The sequence below is a fragment of the Macaca mulatta genome, chromosome 12 (genome assembly GCF_049350105.2).
Source record: "Macaca mulatta isolate MMU2019108-1 chromosome 12, T2T-MMU8v2.0, whole genome shotgun sequence".
Classification (NCBI taxonomy): domain Eukaryota; kingdom Metazoa; phylum Chordata; class Mammalia; order Primates; family Cercopithecidae; genus Macaca; species Macaca mulatta.
The window spans coordinates 76,435,955-76,450,914 of record NC_133417.1 but is presented as its reverse complement, the minus strand read 5'-3'; the positions used below and the strand labels follow the sequence as shown (position 1 = coordinate 76,450,914).

The 14,960-nt window shown below is 39.7% G+C and overlaps 1 protein-coding gene and 1 pseudogene across 1 annotated transcript in view; both read right to left on the bottom strand.

Annotated features, from left to right (window-relative positions):
• LOC144333405 (uncharacterized) overlaps positions 1 to 14,960 on the bottom strand; it is a 229,918-nt gene that overhangs the window by 156,582 nt on the left and 58,376 nt on the right. The gene's annotated exons all lie outside the window — the stretch shown is intronic.
• LOC100428339 (ubiquitin-fold modifier 1 pseudogene) lies at positions 14,218 to 14,598 on the bottom strand (annotated as a pseudogene).

Below are 14,960 nucleotides of genomic sequence, written 5' to 3'. Positions count from 1 at the left end.
ATTTCAATTTGTTTTTGAGACAGAGTCTCACTCTGTCGCCCAGGCTTGAGTGCTGTGGCACAATCTCAGATCACTGCAACCTCCGCCTCCCAGGTTCAAAAGATTCTCAAGCCTCAGCCTGCTAAGTAGCTGGAATTACAGGTGTGTGCCAGCATACCCAGCCAATTTTATATTTTTGGTAAAAATGGGGCTTTCACCATGTTGGTCAGGCTGGTCTTGAACTCCTGGTCTCAAGTGATCCACCCACCTTGGCCTCCCAAAATTGGGGATTAAGGGCGTGAGCCACGACACCCAGCCCTCTTTGTAATATATTATAATGTGTGGATGTTTCATATATTTTTAACCATTTCTGTATTGTTGGAAGTTAGGTTATATCCTATTCTTTATTATTACAGGTAATACTGCAATAAAAATCTCTGTAGTTAATTTGTGACAAACATTACACAATGACTTTGTATGGTGTCAAGTAAACTGGACTTTACATTTCCCAGACCCCGCCTCCCTGCATGCTTCTGAGCTAATGAGAACCATGAAAAGACTGCATGAGATTTGGATGGTGGAATAGTAGCAGCAATCATGCTTAGGCTTGGAAGATTGGTGCAGAGTCAGGCACCATTGCAGCTCATGTATATTGTCATGCTGGCCCACCTTGTTAAAGGAGCCAGCAACCAGGCCAGTAGCAATTCCAGCTCTATCTCCATGGGGTAGCATCTGGGCCCAACAGATCCAGCTTTCAACTTCTCCAGATTTTGGCCCTGGTACATGTGCAGCTCCATGGTGGAATGCATTAGATCATCTCAAAGTCTTCCACGTCATTGAAGTTGGATGTTTGGAAGCAATGAGAGGCAGATGCAAATTTCAGTTTTGGTTTATCAGTGTTAGCTCATCCTGTGAATCCCCATTTGTCCTTGCTCACTCCCACTTCACATGCATCTTCCCTTTCTAACTACAGGCCCTGCTGACTTCAGGTTCAGTACCACACAAAGGACCACAGTCATACAAAGACAATGCAACCAGCTCCTATACTGACTTAATGTGTAAGGTCTGTCCTCTACACAAATCCCTCTGGATCACTCACAGTGGTTCTGCTTCTCTGATCAAACCTTAATTGACATTCATAATTATTTCATTTGGATAAATTCCTAGACATGCAAAAGCTGAGTAAAGATAGTTCAATTTTATATTACCTTAAATATTTATTTTTTGTTCATTTTTTTGTATTTAGTAAAATCTTTTTTTAAGAAAAATTCCAGTTTATTTCTATTCTATCCAGAAGAATTAAAAGAAGGTATTTTTGCCCACTTGTGCCAGAACTTTAATGGCATAGTAGTACACCACTGAACCACAGTGCCCATGGCAATAGCAAGAATCCAGAGGAGGTGAAATTCAAGGTGACACCTTCTGAATCACTCCTTGATGACACCCCGAGCTGACAAAACCTATAAGATTCTGTTTTCTGTTAAAGACAGAAATATTTCCTTTTGGGTCCATCTTCTTATTCTGGAGTCCTACCTCTGAATCTTTGACTATTGGTAGGCTTTCTCTGTTCCAACTGTATATATTTCCTATTTAGACAACTATTTATTTATCATTCCTGCATTCCCAATCTATGCTTGGTCTATTTGTTAGGACATACCATCTACGTAAATAGCATCATCTAGGGTTGTGCAGTGCATGATCTGAACAACCATATGTGGGAGCCTGGATCAGCTTTATGATACCTCGGGTTGCATTTTCCTGTTATTGAGTTGGTTTTTCTAACTGTTGTTTATGGCCATAGCTTTTGGATACCATGTTCTGACTGCTGGGCGGGACATCCACTCATGGCCATCATTAGCTGGGTCTGTCCCTTCAGGGTCTTCTGCAACCTGGTAGGTCAATTAATTCTGAAATCAGAAACTATAGAAAGCAGCGCAACCCAGATCATAGCCATTAACCAAACCAAGTCCAGGTCTAGCCATGTTACAAGCTATGACAAACCCAGCTTCTAGAAATTCCTCCAAGTCCACCTGCCCGTCTTGTAGGTAATACATTTACATTTGAGGTGTGTCAAGATGGTTACTTAGCTCTAAAGTGCTAAAAAGGTGTTAGTAACCTCCTGGCTTTCTTCCTGTAACATCATAAAGGCTTTCTTTACTATTTAATCAAATATAACTTAATCAGTGGCTCAAGCAAAGAAAGTATAAGAATATATTCTGCTAGTAAAATACACATAAGCTATTAGGTCCTTGAAGACGTCAAGTAATGTGAGCATTAACTTGCTTTACTCTGAAGATATTCTGCATTAGATACCCTGGTGTTCTAAACTGGAAAACTTGGAAGACATGAACATCCTTTTTCTTTATTTGCTTCCAAAACCTTACAACTATAATCTTAAAGCAAGAAATGGACTTCAGTTCAATGAGTAATGTACTAAGTTAATGATAATTTATATCCTTATCATTTAGATTTATTTGTTTATGAATGCTTAAGAGGCAGGGCTAGTTTTCTATCATAAAAATATCATGGGAAGGTGCTATTAACTTCTGTGTGCAAAGGAAGAAAGACAAAAGAATCTGTTACTCATTTTAGCATCATACCTTCAATTCCATGACATCTAATCTGTTATGAGACTACAGACTTGCATGCACAATTGCATCATTTATTGAACTACTTTCAAATAAATGATTCACAAATTTATTGACTAGATTAAAAATTTGACAGTAATAAATCTTTGTAAAGATTGGTTCTTGATAGGGAAAGAAAAACAAGATATTCTTCCACATGTAAAGAATAGCATTTGAGACACTTGAAGCTCATGAAGCAATGAACTTGCTTCATGGTCCAGCATTTGATCAATTTTGCTTAGTATTCCAAGTGTACTTGGAAAGTTTTACTTTTTCCTTCAAATCTCATAAAATCTCCTTCTTAATGAGTTCAGTGAAATATCCAAATTGTAACACTGCATTGATTCTTTATCAAAAAGTAATGTGGTATATTTCTTTTAAATTACATAAAGCAACTATTCCATGTAAATTTCAGCATGTATAAACAATATAAAATGATAAATTGATACAACCTCTATGAGGGAAATATGACCCAGTAATTTTATTTCTAGGAATTTATAATACAGATATACTCACACAGGTGTGAAATGACACTGCAACATTGCTTGTGATAGCAATGGAATCTACAGATCAATAATTGGGAAACTGACTAAATAGATTCCATACAACAGATGGCTATGCAGGCTCATAAAATGAAGAAGCTCTATATGTAATGATCTGGAGCACTATGCAAAATATATTATTAGGGACTTTCAAATATCCTATAAAGGCTGACTAGGTTTGCTGACGCACCCTTCCGCTATGGAATAATTAGACCTTGGATAGACTCATTTCTCTGAGATATTGTTAGTCTCTTAAGAGTTAGGGGAGGTCTCTAAAGAAACTTCCCCTCCAAAAGAGAAAACAAACCCAGAGTTGTCCTGAGAAAAATGCTGATAGTAGTAGCACTGCTATTAAAATACTAAGGTTTTGGCCAACACATGGTTGGGAAGGATGAATTGAGCCAAGACGCTGAAGTGATCCTGAAATGGTAGTAGGTTGGTGCAAAAGAAATTGTGGTTTTGGCCAAGTACAGTGGTTCACGCCTGTAATCCCAGCACTTTGGGAGGCTGAGGCAGGTGGATCAGCTGAGGTCAGGAGACCAGCCTGGCCAACATGGTGAAACTCCATCTCTACTAAAAATACAAAAATTAACCAGGCATGGTGGCATGCACCTGTAATCCCAGTCACTCGGGAGGCTGAGGCAGGAGAATCGCTTGAAACTGGGAGGTGGAGGTTGCTGTGAGCCAAGATTGTGCCATTGAACTCCAGCCTGGGTGACAAAAGCAAGACTACATCTCAAAAAATAAAAAATAAAAAAATAAAAAAAATTGTGGTTTTTGCCATTAAAAGTAATTGCAAAAACTGCAATTACTTTTGCACCAACTTAGCATCTTTGGCTACAAACAGAAACAGGAACAAATCCTCTCTGGAAGAGAGCTTTCCACTTTGGAGCTATAGGATCCACAGATTCAGATCGAGCTTGCAATCAAAGATGATCAAGTTCATGAGAAGAAAAAGCAAGCCACCATTAGTGAGAATCTGCATAAACAATAAACAAAATATAAAACAGCTATAAATGAAATGTTTAAGGAAAGTTTTTTAAAAACACAAAAATCAGTTCCAGGGATATGAAAGACCTAGCTAAGAAAAGCAAAATAATGCTCCTAGAAAAGAATGTATAATAATATCTAAAAACAATGCAGTCTTTTGAGGAATAGATGTTCTTAATTTTAATGTGGTTGAATTTATCAGTCTTTTATTTTATGGTTGTTATAGTTTGGATCTTTTTTTATAAATTCTTTACTATTCTAAGGCCATGACCTGCAACAAAGCAAATAACCACATAACTCATTCCCCAGGTCAAAAAATAGATTATCATTGCACCCTACAAGCTACATGCATATGGCTTCCTGATAATAATTCTCTCTCTCCTCCAAGATATAACCAGTATCCTGACTTCTATTATACTAGTTATCCTGCTCTACTTTATAAATTTACTCTCTCTGTATGCATATCTAAGGAAAAGAGCTTATTTTATTCTCTTCTTGAACTTTTTAATTCCCTCACACCATACAAAACTTACTTTGTGATAGATTATGAACTTAAATATAAAAGCTAAAACCATAAAACTTTCAGAGGAAATTGAGTATCTTCATATTCAGAGATAGGTAAAACATCCTTAGATAAGACACAGAAAGCAATAGCCATATAAGAAAAAGTTGATAAACTTCATCAAAATTAAAAACTTTGGCTCACCAAAAGGCACCACTGAAAATAAATATAGCTCTGGATGTGGTGGCTCATGCCTGTAATTCCAGCAGTTTGGGAGGCCAAGGCAAGGCAGATGGATTGCTTGAGCTCAGGTGTTTGAGACTGGCCTGGCCAACATGGTGAAACCCCCATCTCTACAAAAAAGATGAAAACTAGCTGGGCATGGTGGCTCACGCTCGTAGTCCCAGCTACTTGGGAGGCAGAAGTAGGAGTATCACTTAAGCCTAGGAGGCAGAGGTTGTAGTGAGCCGACATCATGCCATTGTACTCCAGTCTGCGCAACAGGGCGAGACTCTGTCTTAAAAATAATAAAATAAAATAATAAATAAATCAATAAAAAGAAACATAGCAAACCACAGACTGTGAAAGAATATTTCCAAAATGTATACCTGAGGGCAGTTTAACATAAGAAAATCAATCAATGTTGTACACCACATTAATACAATGAAGAAAAAAAAGCATATGATCATTTCAATTGATGAAGAAAAAACATTTGACAAAATCCAACACCCATTCATGATAAGGAACACTCAGAGAACTAGGATTAAAAAGAGAACTTCCTCAACATGATAAAGGGTATTTATGACACTTCCCTCCAACATATACAAAGCCCTCAGTTAACATCACATGCACTGGGGAAAGACTGAAAGTTTTCCCTTTAAGATCAAGAAAAAGATTGGGATGCTTGCTTTCGTTGCTGTGGTTCGACACTGTACTGGAAATTCCAGTGAGAGTAATCAGGCAAGAAAAAGAAAAGGCATCCAAATTAGAAAAGAAGAAATAAAACTATCTTTATTCGCAGATGACATGATCCTATGTATAGAAAATCCCAAAGAATACACACATACACACAAAATACCACCGCCACAACTAACAACAAAACCACTAGAGCTAATAAATTCAGCAAATTTGTGGAGTACAAAATCAACACGCAAAAGTCAGTAGCCTTTCCTTTTTTTTTTTTTTTTTTTGAGACGGAGTCTTGCTCTATCGCCCAGGCTGGAGTGCAGTGGCCAGATCCCAGCTCACTGCAAGCTCCGCCTCCTGGGTTCACGCCATTCTCCTGCCTCAGCCTCCCGAGTAGCTGGGACTATAGGCGCCCGCCACCTCGCCTGTCTAGTTTTTTTTTGTATTTTTTAAGTAGAGACGGGGTTTCACCGGGTTAGCCAGGATGGTCTCGATCTCCTGACCTCGTGATCCGCCTGTCTCGGCCTCCCAAAGTGCTGGGATTACAGGCTTGAGCCACCGCGCCCGGCCTTTTCTTTTTTTTGAGACGGAGTCTCACTCTGTCACCCAGGCTGGAGTGCAATGGCGCAACCTTGGCTCACTGCAACATCTGCCTCCTGGGTTCGAGGAATTCTCCTGCCTCAGCCTCCACAGTAGCTGGGATTATAGGCACCTGCCACCACATCCAGCTAATTGTTTGTAGTTTTAGTAGAGATAGGGTTTCACCATTTTGGTCAGGCTGGCCTCGAACTCCTGACCTCAGGTGATCCACCTGCCTCAGTCTCCCAAAGTGCTGAGATTACAGGTGTGAGCCACCGCGCCTGGCCAGCAGTGTTTCTATACATCTGCAATGAGCAAATTCAAAAGAAAATCAAGAAAACAATTCCATTTACAATAATGTCCAAAAGAGTAAAATACCTAGGAATAGATTTATCCAAGGAGGTTGTTCTGCAGTGGGCAGGTCTATGCAAATCTGCCCCAGAGTCTGAGGAAGCTGAAAGGGTGAAGAAAGAGATTGACAAATCCAATTTCTTGGAAAGAAACATTTAATAGGAACTTAAGAACAGAAGTCATGTCTGTCTTGGGTGGTGGTGAGACAAGATGGTGGATCCCTGCAACATTACCCCTCAGACCCAGGGCTTATCTACCACAGGGAAAGAGTGACTCAGAAGGGATGTGTAGGACGAATGAAGTACAATAACATCAAGGTCGTTTGACCTAAGGTCAGAACTCCTGAGTAGCCTGGTGAAACCCCGTATCTACTAAAAATACAGAAATTAGCCGGATGTGGTGGCGGGTGCCTATAATCCCAGCTACTCAAGAGACTGAGACAAGAGAATCACTTGAACTTGGGAGGTAGAAGTTGCAGTGAGCCAAGATTATGCCATTGCGCTTCGGCCTGGGCCACAGAGCGAGACTTCATCTCAAAAAAAAAAAAAAAAAGATTAAAAAAAATAAATAAAAAGGTGGGGGGTTCATTAGGGTGCGTAATGGGTAATGTGACTGATGTCTGTATAAGAAGAGGAGATTAGGACACAGACACACACATAGAGGGAAGATCATGTGAGGACACAGGGAGGATACTGTTATCTACAAGCCAAAGAAAGAGGCCTCAGAAAATACAACCCAATTGACATCTTTTTCTCCCCTCATTAGTCCATTGGGAGAAGACTAATTGACATCTTGATCTTCAGCTTTTAGCCTCCAGAAGTGTGAGATTATAAATTTCTGTCTTTTAAGTTTTGTAGTCTGTGGTACTTTGTTATGGCATTCCTAGCAAACTAGTACTGTGTTAGTCCATTATTTTGTTGCTATAAAGGAATACCTAAGGTTGGGTAATTCATAAAGAAAAGTTTATTTGGCTCACAATTCTTCAGGCTGAACAGGCATGTCACCAGCATGAGTGACAGACTAGTTGTGAATTTGTGAAAGACTCGTTTCCCTTCGTAGAATTTTTTTCCCTAAGCAGAACGAGACAATGGGAGAGTTCAGTTTGCTTTTTTGGCCCAGCTCCCACCTCACAGATCACCCTAAAACTCAGACGAGAAACTAGCCTTGTGTTTGGGTTTTTTCAGTTTCTTATAGGTCACAACAGCCCTGTGTGACTGTCAAAAGTTCTACTGGTTCTTCTGCTATTAGCGTCTTTCTGCCTGGGGGTCAGGCCCACAGGTGAAGAAAACAAAGACAATTGTTAGTTCATCTAGAGAGGGTTCTTACCCTTCTAGAATTTTAGTTCATCTATTCCTCCTTCTTCCACAACTCTCTGATATCTTTAAAAATATAATTTTGCAATTTATTCATTTTATTTTCTAATTGTTGCAGCAAAACATTAGACTACTTCAAATTAATATAAACTGCTTATAAGTTAAAATCTTCATTAAACAAAATAATAGCAAACTAAATCTAAGAAAACATAAAATGATACATCACAACAAAGTTGGGTTTATTTCATGAATACATGATTTTTTTTTTTTTTTTTTTTGAGACAGAGTCTTGCTCTGTCACCAGGCTGGTTGGTGGCAGTGGCATGATCTCGGCTCACTGCAACCTCTTCCTCCCAGGTTCGAGTGATTCTCCTGCCTCAGCCTCCCAAGTAGCTGGGACTACAGGTGTGCACAATCGTGCCCAGCTAATTTTTTTGTATTTTTAGTAGAGACAGGGTTTCACCATGTTGGTCAGGCTGGTCTCGAACTGCTGACCTTGTGATTTGCCCGCCTCAGCCTCCTAAAGTGCTGGGATTACAGGCGTGAGCCCCCGCACCCTGCCGATTGTTTTAACATACAAATAATCAATGGAACTTACTACATTGACAGAAAAGGGAGAAAAATTATGATTATCTTAATAGATGTAAAAACGTAAAATTCTACATACAGTCATGAAAAAAACCTCAGCAAACTAGGATAGAAGGAAACTGCTTTAATTTGTTAAAGGGAACCTATTTTTTAATACTACAGAAAACATTGTACTTAATGGTTGAAATTGTTTACTCTAAATAATTAGAGTACTAATTATATTGGAGGTCCCAACCAGTACAACAACAACAACTACAAAATGGAATTAAGGATAGAGGAAGTAATAACATTCAATTATTTGCATTCCTAGTTAAGCATCAAATGATTAAAAAATGAAATTTAAGTGAGATTCCCTTTACCATAGCATCAAAATATATCAAATACTTAGTAACAACTCTAAAGAAAGGTATGTAATACCTCTGTCAGGCCTCTGAGCCCAAGCTAAAGCTGAGCCCCTGTGACCTGCATGTGTACATCCAGATGGCCCGAAGCAACTGAAGAATCACAAAAGATGACATTCCACCATTGTGATCTGTTCCTGCCCCACCCTAACTGATCAATTGACTTTGTGACAATACACCCTCCCTGCCCTTGCGATAATGTACTTGGTGATAATCCCCTGTCCCTGTGAATGTACTTTGTATGATACACCCTCCCCATCCTTGAGAAGGCACTTTGTAATATCCTCCCCCGCCCTTAAGAAGGTACTTTGTAATATTCTCCCTGCCCTTGAGAAGGTACTTTGTGAGATCCACTCACTGCCAGCAAAAAATTGCTCCTAACTCCACCGCCTATCCCAAACCTATAAGAACTAATGATAATCCCACCACTCTTTGCTGACTCTCTTTTCAGACTCAGCCTGCCTGCACCCAGATGAAATAAACAGTCTTGTTGCTCACACAAAGCCTGTTGGTGGACTCTCTTCACACGATGCATGCGATAACCTCTATACAGAAAACCTAAAAAAAATTTTAAAGAAATGGAAAATGACCTAAATAAATAGAGGCATGTGCTTTGTTGATGTATTGAAAGACCTAAAATAGTAAAGACGTCATTTCTAGTTAAGTTTGTCAATAGTCAATGAAGTTCCAATCAAAATTGCAGCGAGTTAATTTTTGTGGAATTGACAAGTAGATTCTAAAATGTGTATTTGTTTGGGTCAAGAATAGTCATGACACTCCTGAGAAAGAAGAATGTGGAAGGACATACTCTACTAGATATTAAGACATGTTATAAATCTACACTAATTGAGACAGCGTGATACTGGTACAAATATGGACAAATAAACCAATAGAGCAGAGTCCATATGTAGAGAACTGACTTATGACAAAGGTGGTATAGATGATGCTGGATTAATAAACTTCTTCTTTTTTTTCTTTTTTTTGAAACAGCATCTCACTATGTTGCCCAGGCTGGTCTTGAACTCCTGGGCTCAAACGATCCTCCCACCCTGGCCTCCCAAAGTGCTGCAATTACAGACATGAGTCACCACACCTAGCCTAATGGAAGTTTTTTATGAAGGCAAGGAAGAGTTAGCCCCCATTTCACATTATAGATAAAAACAATTCTAGGTAGATTGTAGCTCTACATGTAAAAGATAAGGATCAGGAAGAGAGATAATATGGTTTGGGTGTTTGTCCCCTCCAAATCTCATGATGAAATGTGATTCCCAATGTTGGAGGTGGAGCCTGGTGAAAGGCCATTAGATCATGGGGGCCCATTCCTTGTAAATGCTTTTGAACCATCCCCTTGGTGATAAGTGAGTTCTTGCTCAGTTAATTCACACAAGATCTGATTGTTTAAAAGCATGTGGCACCTTGACCAGGCACAGTGGCTCACACCTGTAATTCCAGCACTTTGGGAGGCTGAGGCGGGTGGATCACGAGGTCAGATCGAGACCATCCTGGCTAACACAGTGAAACCCCGTCTCTACTAAAAATACAAAAATTAGCTGGGCTAGGTGGCGGGTGCCTGTAGTCCCAGCTACTGGGGAGGCTGAGGCAGGAGAATGGCGTGAACCCGGAAGGCGGAGCTTGCAGTGAGCCGAGATTGCGCCACTGTACTCCAGCCTGGGCGACAGAGCAAGACTCTGTCTCAAAAAAAAAAAAAAAAATGCATGTGGCACCTCCCCCTCCACTCTTACTCCCCTCTTACCCTCTGATGTGCCTGTTCCTGCTTCACCTTCTGCCATGATTGGAAGCTTCCTGAAGCCTTACCAGAAGTTGAGCAATGCTGATGCCATGCTTGTACAGCCTGCAGAACCATGAGCCATTAAACCTTTTCTCTTTATAAATTACCCAGCCTCAGGTATTTCCTTATAGTAATGCAAGAACAAACCTAGAGAGTTCAGAAACAGACTGAGAAAGGGGATGAGAGGGTGATTTACTTTTCATTTTTGAACATTTTGAATTTTTTTTTTTTTTTTGAGATGGAGTCTCGCTCTGTTGCCCAGGCTGGATGGAGTGCAGTGGTGTGATTTCAGCTCACTGCAAGCTCCGCCTCCCAGGTTCACGCCATTCTCCTGCCTCAGCCTCCTGAGTAGCTGGGACTACAGGCACCCGCCGCCTCGCCCGGCTAATTTTTTGTATCTTTAGTAGAGACGGGGTTTCACCGTGTTAACCAGGATGGTCTCGATCTCCTGACCTCGTGATCCGCCTGCCTCGGCCTCCAAAAGTGCTGGGATTACAGGTGTAAGCCACCGTGCCCAGCTCGAATTTTGTAATTGCAAATGAACTTTTGTGTGTGTGTGTGTGTGTGTGTATACTTTCTTTGCCAGTGACCATACAGCAAATTAACTTTGAGGTACCCTGCTACAGTATATGTAAATGACACTGAGACATGGTGGTTCACAGTAATTCTTGGGTCTTTGTTTTTTTTGAGACAGAGTCTCACTCTGTTGCCCAGGCTGGAGTGCAGTGGCACCATCTTGGCTCACTGCAACCTCTGCCTCCCAGGTTCAAGCAATTCTTCTGCCTCAGCCTCCCGAGTAGCTGGGATTACAGGTGTGTGCCACCATGCCAGGCTAATTTTTTTGTATTTTTAGTAGAGATGGGGTTTCACCATTGTGGCCAGGTTGGTTCCCTGACCCCAAGTGATCCATCTGCCTCGGACTCCCACATTGCTGGGATTACAGGTGTGAGCCACTGTGCCTGTCCAGGTTCTTTGAAGAGCTCTAGACCTCTTTCCTGAGATACAGCTCAACTTAGGAACGACGCTGTCAAAAACCATTTCAAACCAGGTTCTTTCCTTTGTGATGCTGATCATGAGGCCAAGAAGCTCCATCAAACTGTGATCCCAGGGTTTCTGTCCTCAGTTACATCCTGAAACAGTCCAGTCCCAAGTGGGGCATTTCCAGCTGCTTCGAACATCTTGGATAGCTGCTGCATGAAGACATTTCCCTATCCTGCAGTGTAGTTCATTCACAGTCCTTCATGAGTCTGGGCAGTTCTGCTAAAAAGAACTATGTGCCAATTCTGCTCCTTCCTGATAAATCTGTGGATTCTCTTTGAATCGCCAATATATTTCTCAAAACTTCTAAGACAAGTATTACATGTTCTAGGTATTTAAACACATTAACTGCAGTACCATAACCCAAATGACATTCTCAGAATGACTGTCAGGGACTACGTACTTCTGAACACACCTAAAAATGGGATTTCTTATTCAACAGAATTTTAAAGTAACATCAGCACAGATGAAAATAGTTTTGCTTCATCAATCTGTATATAATCATAGTATTCTTTGATGTGGAAATTCTACTTTCTAGCTACATCTCCCTATCTAATATACATGTCTTCTAGCAGGTATCAATAGTTATCAAAATGCATTTTGTTTATTTTATTCCTACATAATTAAAAGCACAATTGACTGCTGTTTCTTTCTTTTCTTTTTTTTTTTTTTTTTGCTGATAGAGCATGTACTGAGTTCAGTGATCAAAGTCATGAAATAGACACACAGGTCATTGTGTATAAATATAGCTGTTATTATTTTGTAATGTAGTTATGACTACAGTAGTTACTACTCTGTGATGGGGTTATTACTCTGTGATGACTCAAAAGCCTACTTAGACACTTGTATGTAGTCTATTAAGTTCAAAATAACAAATATTTATCATAGCACATTGACGAAATTCTGATAGGTTCACAGACACAAAAGGTTAACAATTGCTCGCATACAAGCTAATAACATAGTCACTATTTTGCTGTCACCTATTAGTGTCAACATTTATAAAATAACAGGTATTAATTTCATAGTATCATAGAATGTGTAGTCACTTACTGTAGGAGCATATGAAAACCATATCCACCTGAAGATTGGGGAAATATACTTAAGATGATAGAATAGATAGCCCCTCTCAGTGAGCCTGTACTGGTGTGTTGGCAGTATCTTTGTGTTTCTCCCATACTTCCTCTTAGGAGTAGATAAAATCTTGTTCCTCCAGCTCTAAGTGAGGCCAGTGGCTGGGGCTTGCTTCTGTCACCAATTCCTGTTTCAAAGTGGGCTCCCAGCAATATCTCTTATGGCCCTCATGCTCACCCCTCATGGGGCAGTCCCCAGTCTTATATTAGTGAATACACTTAGAATCAAACACCATTTGTTTCCTGTGTAATAGAAGGAGGGAATAAGAAAGTAAATAGTGTTAACATTAAATTCCATTCGTTCTAAGATTATAGATTAAAATAATGTAAATGTAAGAGCTAACTGAAACCTCTTAGAAGAACACATAGGAGTAAGTCTTTGTGAACTTAGACAGTTGTTTCTGAAATATAACATGAAAAACATAAGTAACAAAATTAAAAAAATGAATCAGACTTCACCAAAACTAAAACTTTTTGTGCTTCAAAGAACACCACTGAGAAAAAGACAACCCACAAAATGAGAGAAAATACTTGCAAATTACGTATCTGATAAGAGGTTTGTATCCAGAGTATATTAAAAAATTCTTACAACTCAACAACAAAAAGATCATCCCGTTAAAAATTGGCCACAGATTTGAGCAGACATTTCTCCAAAGAAGTTATACAAATAGCCAATAAACACATGAGAAGACGCTCAAAATCCTTAGCCATTAGGGAAATACAAATCAAAATCATAATGAAATACCACTTCATACCAACTACGATAGCTATAATCAAAAAATGGAAAAGAACAAGTGTTGGCAAGGATATGGAGGAATTGAAACTTTCATACCTTGCTGCTGGGAATGTAAAATGGTATAACAGTTTGGCAGTTGCTCAAAAAGTTAAACATAGTTACCAAATGGCCATTAATTTCACTCCTAAGTATTTACCCAGGAGAATTGAAAACATATGTCTACACACAAACTTGTATATAAATGTTTACAGCAGTAGTATTATTATTTAGAAACAGCATCTTGTTGTATTGTCCAGTCTGGTCTTGAACTCCTAGTCTCAAGTGATCCTTCTGCCTTGGCCTCTCAAAGTGCTGAGATTACAGGTATAAGCCACTGTGCCTGGCCTACAATAGCATTACTGATAATAGCTAAAATATGAAGATTATCCAATATCCATCAACAGATGGATGGATGTGATACACACAAAATGTGATAGATTCATAAAGTAGAATATCATTTGGACAGAAAAAAATGAAATTTTGATACGTGCTATAGCATGGATGACATTTTGAAAACATTATGCTAAGTGACAGAAGCCAGACACAACAGGTCACATTTTGTGTGATTTCATTTATGTGAAATGTCAAGAATAGGCAAATCCATGGAGACAGAAAGTAGATTAGTGGTTGCCAGAAGTTGTGGGGAGAGGGGCATGAGAGTGACTGCTAATGTGTACAGGGTTTCTTTTAGGGCTATACAATGTTCTGGAATTATATAGTGATGATGGTTGCACACCTTTGTGAATATACTAAAAACCACTGAATTCTACACTTTAAAAAAAAATTAGCAATATTTATTCTGAAAAGTAATTGTATGTTTCAAGTAACAGATATTACCTTCCAATATAATCTCTAGGCATACTTTGTAGTTCTGAACCATGTTTTAGAAAAACATTTCCAGCAGTCTGTGCAGAATTTATTTATATTCCATCACTGGCAGTAATTGCACTTGTTGCAGCAGAAACTTTAAATTATTCTGCTGCAATCTTTAAGACTGCTGTGAAAGGTGTACTTTCAGAAACACTGTGTACTTTGTACAGCAGCCGCAGGTCGGAAGTCAGAGTGATCTTAAAGGAAACCTTTTACATGGTGAAGCTGGTAGGAGCAGAGAACCTGTGCCAACTCCAAGTAGCCCCCTTTCCTCCGTGAACTGTACACTTTGAAAGGGTGAATTTTATGGTATAGGAATCAGAGCTCAATAAAGGTATTACATTATAAAAAAGCAGTAAGGCAGAGTCTCCCTCTGTCGCTCAGGCTGGAGTGCAGTGGCTCAGTCTGGGCTCACTGCAACCTCGGCCTCCCAGGTTCAAGCGATTCTCTTGTCTCAGCCTCCTAAGTAGCTGGGACTATAAGCGCCTGCCACCACACCCAGCTAATTTTTGTAATTTTTTAGTAGAGACGGGGGTTTCACCATATTGGCCAGGCTGGTCTTAAACTCCTAACCTTGTGA